This window comes from Chiloscyllium punctatum, chromosome 36 (assembly GCF_047496795.1).
Source record: "Chiloscyllium punctatum isolate Juve2018m chromosome 36, sChiPun1.3, whole genome shotgun sequence".
NCBI lineage: Eukaryota > Metazoa > Chordata > Chondrichthyes > Orectolobiformes > Hemiscylliidae > Chiloscyllium > Chiloscyllium punctatum.
Window position 1 is genome coordinate 13921181 of NC_092774.1, and position 9064 is coordinate 13930244.

The window sequence follows — 9064 nt, forward strand, 5'->3', positions numbered from 1 at the left end:
CTAGTCCTAGTCTTGTGAAGTTGGTTCCAACTATCTAGAAATAGCATCACATAGCACAGAAACATACCCTTCGGTCTATGCCGACCGGATATCCTAAATTAATCTAGTGACCCATTTGCCAGTATTTGGCCCCTTATCCCTCTGAATCTGTCCTATTCATCTCCCCATCCAGATGCATTTTAAATATTATCATTGTACTAGCCTCCATCACTCCCTCTGGCTGACACACACTAGCGTCTGTGCAAAAAGGTTGCCCCTCAGAAACCTTTCCCCCCTCACCCTAAACCCATGCCCTCCAGTTCTGGACTCGGGGAAAAGCTGGGGAAAAGACATACAAAAGTTGAGCAGCCAGACAGAATGCAAAAGTAATACAATGTCGAATCACAGGGAAAAACAAATTGTGGTTCTACCCTTTTTTTCCTGTTGGCATTTGGACTCTTAACATATGACAGAAACACCAGCATTGAAAAGTGTGGTGCTGGAAAAACACAGCAGGCCAGGCAGCATCCGAGGAGCAGGAGAATCGACGTTTCGGGCATAAGCCCTTCTTCAGGAATTTTATGCCAGAATTTTCAACTCTGGTCTCCAGCATCTGCAGTCCTCACTTTCTCCAAGAAACACCAGCATCCCCCCAATGAGCATACTGCGCATGTTTTCCGGTGTCATTAACGCAGTGCACATGCCCACCGGTGTCAGCAAAACACTGGGCATGCTCATTGCTTTCCGCAAAAAAAAAGGCGCGCGACCTTCCTTTGATGGCCCAATAGGGAACCGTGGAGGACCAGAACAAAACTGGTCCTCCTGCCAATCAGAGCCACCCTATTGTCTGAATGCGGAAGTTGGACCATGAGTTTCTGAAGCTGCTCCTCTTGCTCCTCTCTTTCTGAATCAACATTGAGCTTCACTCAGACCGCAAATTCCTTCCTCTGTCTCAGATCTGTGAGTACGGCACTCTCTTTTCTCGCCCCCTTTGCCATTTCTGTTTCTTTCCGGAGTTCAATTGTTGACTTACACCAACTGAAAGGAAAGGGATTTAACCCAGGGAGGGGACGGACTATGGAAAAGTGATCGAGGTCTGTGTCTCAATTGGCAAAATAGACAGACAGGAGGCTGGAAGGACACAGCAAATCAGGCAGCATCAAGAGGTGTAGAAGTCGATAATTCGGGTGTAACCCTTCTTCAGGACTGGGGCTAAAGTGGGGATAGGTGAAGATAGGGAGAGGGTCCGGCCTGATTAATCATTGGGTGGAAGAAATCAGGTTGGTGGCAGGAAGGAGTGATAGTGAGGGGCACGGGGCTGAGAAGGGAGTCGGGGGATGGAAAGGGAGGTTATTTGAAATTGGAGAACTCGATGTTGGGTCCTGCAGGCTGTAGGCTGCCAGGGTGGAAGATGGGGTTTGTTCCCTAATTTGCAGTTTTGTTCGTTGTGGCAATAGAGGAAGGCTAAGATGTTCTTGTCAGAAAGGGAGTGGGAAGGGGAATTAAAATCGATGGTGACTGGGAGGTCTGGTCAGCCTCTATGGACCCGGCTGTGATGCTCACCAATCCGTTCCCCAAGTTTACGCTCAGTCTCCCCGAAGTCGAGAAGACCACAATTTGCAAACACGTGGCAAATGCAGTATCTCAATGTGAAGTTATAGTCTTTGCTATGGGAAAAAAAAAGCAGAAAGACAGTGTATTATTTAAATGGTGATACTTTGGGATGTGGAGAAAGTGAGAACTGCAGATGCTGCAGATCAGAGGCAAAGTGTGGTGCTAGAAAAAGGCAGTAGGTCAGGCAACATCTGAGGACCTTGAGAGTCGACATTTCGGTCCCGAGCACTTCATCAGGAATGATGTGTGGATGGACAAAGGGTCTGATTCTGTGCTGTATGACTCTAATCATCTTCGGGGAGAGCAGAAGGGTGATTGTGAAGGTTGGAGTTTAAGAGGAGCTTTCAAAGATGTTTGCCCTTAATGGGAGCAGAAGAAGTTACAATGAAATCTTGCATTTGTGAGACAGCAACTGAGTGAGTGAGTAAATCCAAGGTTTTGGTGCAAAGTGGGAATTCATTGCACTGTGAGGATGAAGCCCTACCTATTGAGTCATTTCTGCTGCTGAATGAAACCAGGCTGAAGATTAGGAAGAGTAAATTTAGGACAGGGATGAGGGGGAACTGCTTTTCCTGGAGTGTAGTGAATCTATGGAATTCTCTGCCCCAGGAAGCAGTGGAGGCAGCTTCATTATGTATATTCAAGACACATTTGGATGAGTTTTTGCATGGTAGGGGAATTAAAGGTAGTTGGGACAATGCAGGGAGGAGGATCTCAGATGATGAATAGATCAGCCATGATCTTAATGAATGGCGGAGCAGGATGGATGGGCCAAATGGCCTTCTCCTGCTTCTATCACTGTGTAACTGTAACCCTGCATTTCCCACGGCTAACCCACCTAACCTGCACATCCGTCATCGTTATAGGCAATTTAGCATGGCCAATCCAAATCAAGGCCGGTGAGCAGTGAGGTGATGTGGGAAATGAATATTAGAGAAAGGGACAAGGAGAGTAAATGTACCAGCAATCAAAACTGGATTCTAAAGATCACAAAAACTGAAACGGTGAGTCTGAATGTGTGCTGCATTGTAACAAAATTGAATGAATTAACTGCACACATTGAAGTGAATAATTATGGTCTGAGACTCCTTACAGAGACATGGCTTTAGGATGGCAAGGATTAGATTCTGTATATTGAGGGTGTTGTCTAATGGGAAGCTTGGTAAAGGTAGAGGGTTGGCACTGCTCATCAAAGCTCTGATCACATGGTAGTCTGATGTCAGCTCGGGTTTTAGGGCCTGGTTTCTCTGTCCTCTGTTGATCTCCCTGTCCCCAAGGAGTATGATGTCGGTCTGTGCTCAGCTCTGCTGGATGTCTGTTGAAGCTTTGTCCCCTTTTTCACCTTCTGGAACAATAAAGCATTCAGTCAATCAAGCCCCAACCCACCATCTCCCAGTCTGTCAGCCACCCAGGCACAGTGTAATCACAGCAGGGGATCTCACAAGAAAAAGGAAACCAAATTCGAAATGACGAGGTGCTCATGTTTAATGTTTGTTCATGAGAAAGTAAACCACAAATAGGGCTCCCCCAGAATTCTCATGGGGAATTTTGTCTCCCTTAAATCTTAGCAGGGAATCAAACAAGAAAAATGAAACCAAATTTGGAAGAAATATGTGCTGTTGTTTAATGTTTATGCATTAGGAAGTAAACCATAAATGGGGGTCTCCCAGGATTCTTATACTATCCTACTTGAGGAATTCTCTCTCCCTTACATCTAACTCTGAGAACCCAGCTATGATTTACAACAATATTTACACCAACAGAAGTAAGGCACCTGTTCTCAAATAGACAGAGAGATCGACAAGATCTCTCATGCACACGCGCGCGCGCACACACACACACAGGAGTGAATGCGCATTTGCAGAGCTGAGCTCAAGTGTCACTTTTTGTTATAAAACTTTAAGTTCGCTTGATAAGGTGCTTTCCAGGGATTTCTGGGATTTGCATATTAATGAAACCTGCAACCCATTTGTAAAAATGAAAGCCTTAACAATCCAGGTTTGTTCAATGGATCATTTCAGTGACAGGACACTGTCATGTTTTTCTATAAATTCTGTGTCTTATTATCTTATTCTCCATAACCACCTAATGAAGGAACAGTGCTCCAAAAGCTAGTGGTTCTAAATAAATCTCTTGGACTATAACGTGGTGTTGTGATTTTTAACTTTGTCCAGGTTAGTGGGGGAAATTGCTCTGCTAAATTACCCATAGTGCCCAGGGACGTGCAGGTTAGGTGTGATAGTCAGGGAGTAGAGCAACAGGTGTAGGGGAATGGATGTGGGTGGGTTACCCTTCGGAGGGTCAGTGTGGACTTGTCGGGCCGAGTGGCCTGCTTCCACACTGTGGGGATTCTGTGAAGGGAAGGAATTCCTGCAAACTGTGCAGGGCAGTGCAGGCTAGCCAGCCGGCCGGCCGCGCCCCACCCCTTCCTCTCTCCCCTTTTCCCATTCCCTACCCCACCCCTGACCCATTGAAGGTGTCACAACGTGGTAGTGGCCCTGTCAGTTTGCATGAGACTCCCTCCCTCTGGGCAATTCTTCATCCTGGGAGTGTGTGGGGGGAATCTGTTCATTTGTGGCAACTGGAGTGAATCCAGGGAGGCAGCAGACTCTGCAAACTCAGGTATGTGTCTTAATTACCCGGGTGAGGAGGGACAGAAGGATGGGGTGGAGCTGTTTTCCCCATCGCGCCAGAGTCTGAGACTTTTATAAAATCATGAGGGGTATGGATAGGGTAAATGGACAAGGTCTTTCCCTTGGGATGGGAGAGTCCCAAACTGGAGGGTCATAGGTTCAGGGTGAGGGCAGTGGGGAAATGTAAAAGAGACCTCAGGGGCAACTTTATCATGAAGAGGGTGGTACGTTTATGGAATGAGCTGCCAGAGGACGTGGTGGGGGCTGGTAGAATTCCAACAGTTAAAAGGCTTCTGGATAGGTGTATGAATACAAAGGGTTCAGTGGATCGGGGCCAAGTGATGGTAAATGCGACTGGAGTCATAGAGATGTACAGCACAGAAACAGACCCTTCGGTCCAACTCGTCCTTGCTGACAAGAGAGCCAACCCAATTTAATCCCAGCTGTCAGCACCCGGCCCATATAGGGGACAAGTGATGGCAAAAGTGACTAGATTAATTTAGGATATCTGGGCAGGTTGGACCAAAGGGTCTGTTTCTGCGCTGTGTGACCCTAATTGTCTTCAGTGAAAGCAGAAGTATGGTTGTGAAGGCTGGACTTTCAGAGCATGTTTTGCCCTGACTGGAAGCAGAAGAGTTTGACTGAAGTGTGTCGGTGTTAATGACTTGATGTCTCATTTTGCTCCCACCTTCTCGGGGTCATTAACCATTTTGTGTCTGGTCCTTCCTCAAGAAGCTGCATTGCAGGTTCACCCTGAATTGACACTTTTTTATTGCTTCCCAAAATCAGACCTGCTCACTCTCAGCAGGATCCCAGTGTTGTGAAAGATATTAACTTTCAGGTGGAGGTATCCAAAATTCAGAGAGATGTCAGTCTTGATGTTTTTGCTTTTCTGCCCCTGTAAGATCCTGAATCAGCACATTCAGGGGAATTAGTTAGAGCGGAGTGAGAACAGAGGTGAAGGGAGAGTGGGATGGTACTTTCAATTTTGTGGAACAAAAAAAGAATATTCTGCAGAAAGTAGAATTGCCTGTATTGAATTTCTACCCTGCACTGATAGTGATGACTTTTGTAATCTCTTTTTGCAGAGTATTTGAAAATCTGAAGTCAGAAGATTCAAAATCAACAAATGAAGGGCTTATGCCCGAAACATTGACTCTCCTGTTCCTCGGATGCTGCCTGACCTGCTGTGATTTTTCCAATGCCACACATTTCGACACTGACTCTCCAGCGTCTGCAGTCCTCACTTTGAGTCAATGTCTGACAGTCACTCAGTGCATTCGGACCACAACAATTTTCAACTATGATTCTGTGAGAAGGAGCAAAGCTTTTTGGTTCCTGTTTGGGTACATTTTCAGCGTCAGTGGGACTGGATGAGAGACCCAACTGTTGCAGCGCACTGAGTGTGGAGCATGTAACCGTTATGCAGCCTGGAAAGAGGAATTGACGGCAGGGTGGGGCTGTATGCATGTTTGTGTGTAACTGAAGCATTGGCCATGGAGAAACCCGAGGAATCCCACCTTTTGGAGAAACGATGGAAGTGTGATGACTATGGGAAAAGCTTCTGTTTCCCATCTACCCTGGACTCTCATCGGCGCAGCCACACGGGGAGAGGCCGTTCCCCTGCCCCGAGTGTGGGAAGGCCTTCAGCAATTCCTCCGCCCTGCTGACCCACCAACGGGTTCACACGGGGGAGAGGCCGTTCACCTGCTGTCAGTGCAAGAAGGCTTCCACCTGCTCCTCCGCCCTGCGGAGGCACCAGCGAGTTCACCTGGAGGGGAATTGAAACTGTGATGGCCAAGTTGCATCCTTTACCCGGTCTGGCCTACACATGACTCCAGGTCCACAGCAGTGTGGTTGACTCTACACTGCCCCACCCCTCCTCACTCGGCAAATGAGAGGGGAGAAACTTACTTGGGGACAGAGTATGGATTGAAATTGCTGAGTGAGGAGGCAACACATCCTCCTGGTTACAGCTGTACCAAGGATCCAATTACAAAGGGACGACTGGGTGCTAACCAATAGTAAAGAACGTGGGGTGGTGTGGGGGGTTTGGCGGGGGGAGTGTATGTACTTTCAACTTGAGCTGTTTAAAAAGCAGCTACTTTCTCTCTGCCTTTTTGCAGGGGGATCTGAAGCTGTAACAAAGTTGCGTTGCAATAAAGGTTACCTGAATTTACCCCCTGGCTCAGACTCTCATTGAAAGCTTTGAGCTCCAAGCGGTTTTTGTTTTAAAGCTGATCAGTTCTTTCAGCCTCCTGCACTAAGCTTCCAATGTTGTCTGTCAGATGGAGCAGTGAATGAGGAGCCAGTATCATTAGAAATTGTAAGTTTTTCAGGATTGTAGAGTGCATCATTTCCTCGGCATTGTAAAGTTTCCTGGCAGCATCGGGAGGTGTGGGCTGTGTTCAATGGAAACGAGGTGGAGGAGCAGGTGGGGGACTGGCCTGGATGAAGTTAAAAATCCCACAACACCAGGTTATAGTCCAACAGGTTTATTTGGAAGCACTAGCTTTCGGAGTGCTGCTCCTTCACCGGGTAGCTGTGGAGCCCGATCAAAAGTCACAGAATTGATAGCAAAAGCTCACAGTGTCATGCAACTGAAAGGATATATTGAACAAACCTAGATTGCTGTTAAGTCTTCCATCTTTGAGAATGGATTGCAGGTTTTGGTTCATTTATATGTAAATCCCAGAACATCTTTTAAGTTACGTTCTTGAGATGACTTAAGGTTTTATTCTTAAAAAGGCTGACAGCTCAGACAATGCATTAAAGGTGTGAGGTTCGAGTCTGTCATACCCCAAGCTTGGATCAGACTGGTTCTATTTCCAAAGTAGGAATTTATAAAATATTACACTGATTGACTGCCTGCAGTTTCTGCACATTTTGAGCAAAGTAGAATGTATCTGCAAATAATTCTGCCAATTCAAATTCACTTCTTAGAGTTATTTGTGTGTGTGCATGTGAGTTTGTGTGCATGCTTGGTAAAGAGTATAAGCCTGTGAGAGTGTTGGGGGGTGTATGTGTGTGTATATGTATGAGAGAGGTATGAATAAAAGCAAAGGGTTGCATTTTGCTGAAACAAGGAAGGGTGGACCTATACAGGTAGTGGTAGGGCCTTGAGTCTCGTTGGAGAACAGAGACATGGGAGGATTCAGGTGCATAGCTGCATCACTGGGAGACAGGGTGGTCAAGAAGGTGTTTAGCACACTTGCCTTCATTGTTCACCCCATTGAGTATAGGAGTTGGGACATCATGTTGAGCTTGTACAGGATGTTGGTGAGGCCACTTGTAGAGTACTGAGTATGGTTCTGGTGGCCCTGTAATAGGAAGAATACTATTAGAGAGGGTTTAATAAAGATTTACCAGGACATTGCCAAGACTGGAGGGTTTGAGTTATAAGGAGAGACTGGGACACTTTTCACTGAAGTGCAGGAGGTTGAGTGGTGATGTCATTGAGATTTATAAAATCATGAAGAGTGGAGGTAAGGTGAATAGCAAAGGGCTCTTCCTTAGTGTAGAGGTGCTCAAAACTAGGAGGTATATTTTTAAAAGTGAGGGGAGAGAGATTTAAAAGGAGCCTGAGGGACAACATTTTGGTACAGGGTGGTTTGCATATGGAATTAACCTGCTGAGGAAGTGGTAGATGCGGGGACAGTTACAACATTGAAACGACATTCGGATGGGTACATGAATAGAAAGGTTTAGAGGGATATGGGCCAAATGTAAGTAAGTGGGACTAGTTTAGTTTGGGAATCCTGGTCAGCATGGACGAGTTGGACCGAAGGGTCTGTTTCTGTGCTGTCTACCTCTCTGAACCAGAAGTGATCTTATTGAAACCAGTAGAATTCTGAAAGGGGCTTGACAGGATAGATGCTGATAAAATGCTCCTTTGTGGGGAGGGTCATAGAATCTCAACAATGTGGAAGCAGGCCATTTGGCCCATATATTCTACACTGGCCCTCTGAAGAGCATCCCACCCATTCCTAACCCCTTTCCCCGTATTTCCCATGGCTAATCTATCCTAACTTGCACATCCCAGGGCACTATGGGTAATTTAGCACTGCCAATCCACCCTAACCTACACCCTAAAATACAGATGAGGAAGTGTTGGATGTCTTGAAACATAAAGGTGGATAAATCCCCAGGACCTGATCTGGTGTAGCCTAGAGCTCCGTGGGAAGCTAGAGAAGTGATTGCTGGGCCTCTTGCTGAGATATTATCATCAATAGTCACAGGTGAGGTGCCGGAAGACTGGAGCTTGGCTAACATGGTTCCACTGTTTAAGAAGGGTGGTAGTCCAGTAAGCCTGATGTCATTGGTGGGCAAGTTGTTGGAGGGAGTCCTGAGGGACAGGATGTACATGTATTTGGAAAGGCAACGACTGATTCGGGATAGTCAACATGACACTGTGTGTGGGATATCATGTCTCACAAACTTGATTGAGTTTTTCTGAAGAAGGAACAAAGAGGATAGATGAGGGCAGAACTGTAGATGTGATCTATATGGACTTCAGTAAGGCATTCAACAAGGTTCCCCATGGGAGACTGATTAGCAAGGTTAGATCTCATGGAATACAGGGTGAACTAGCCATTTGGATACAGAACTGGCTCAAAGGTAGAAGACAGAGGGTGGTGGTGGAGGGTTGTTTTTCAGACTGGAGGCCTGTGACCAGTGGAGTGTCACAAGGATCGGTGCTGGGCCCTCTACTTTTTGTCATTTACATAAATGATTTGGATGCGAGCATTAAGAGGTATGGTTCGTAAATTTGCAGATGACACCAAAATTGGAGGTGTCGTGGACAGTGAAGAGGGTTACCTCAGATTACAACAGGACCT

General features: G+C 46.4%; 1 long non-coding RNA gene across 1 annotated transcript; it reads left to right on the forward strand.

The window, feature by feature from the left end:
• Positions 1-838: 838 nt before the first annotated feature.
• On the forward strand, positions 839-6270 carry LOC140460819 (uncharacterized). Its single transcript, XR_011954359.1, has 3 exons — positions 839-939; positions 2460-2597; positions 5315-6270. It is a non-coding gene; the product is annotated as an uncharacterized lncRNA (long non-coding RNA).
• The last annotated feature ends 2794 nt before the right edge of the window (positions 6271-9064 follow it).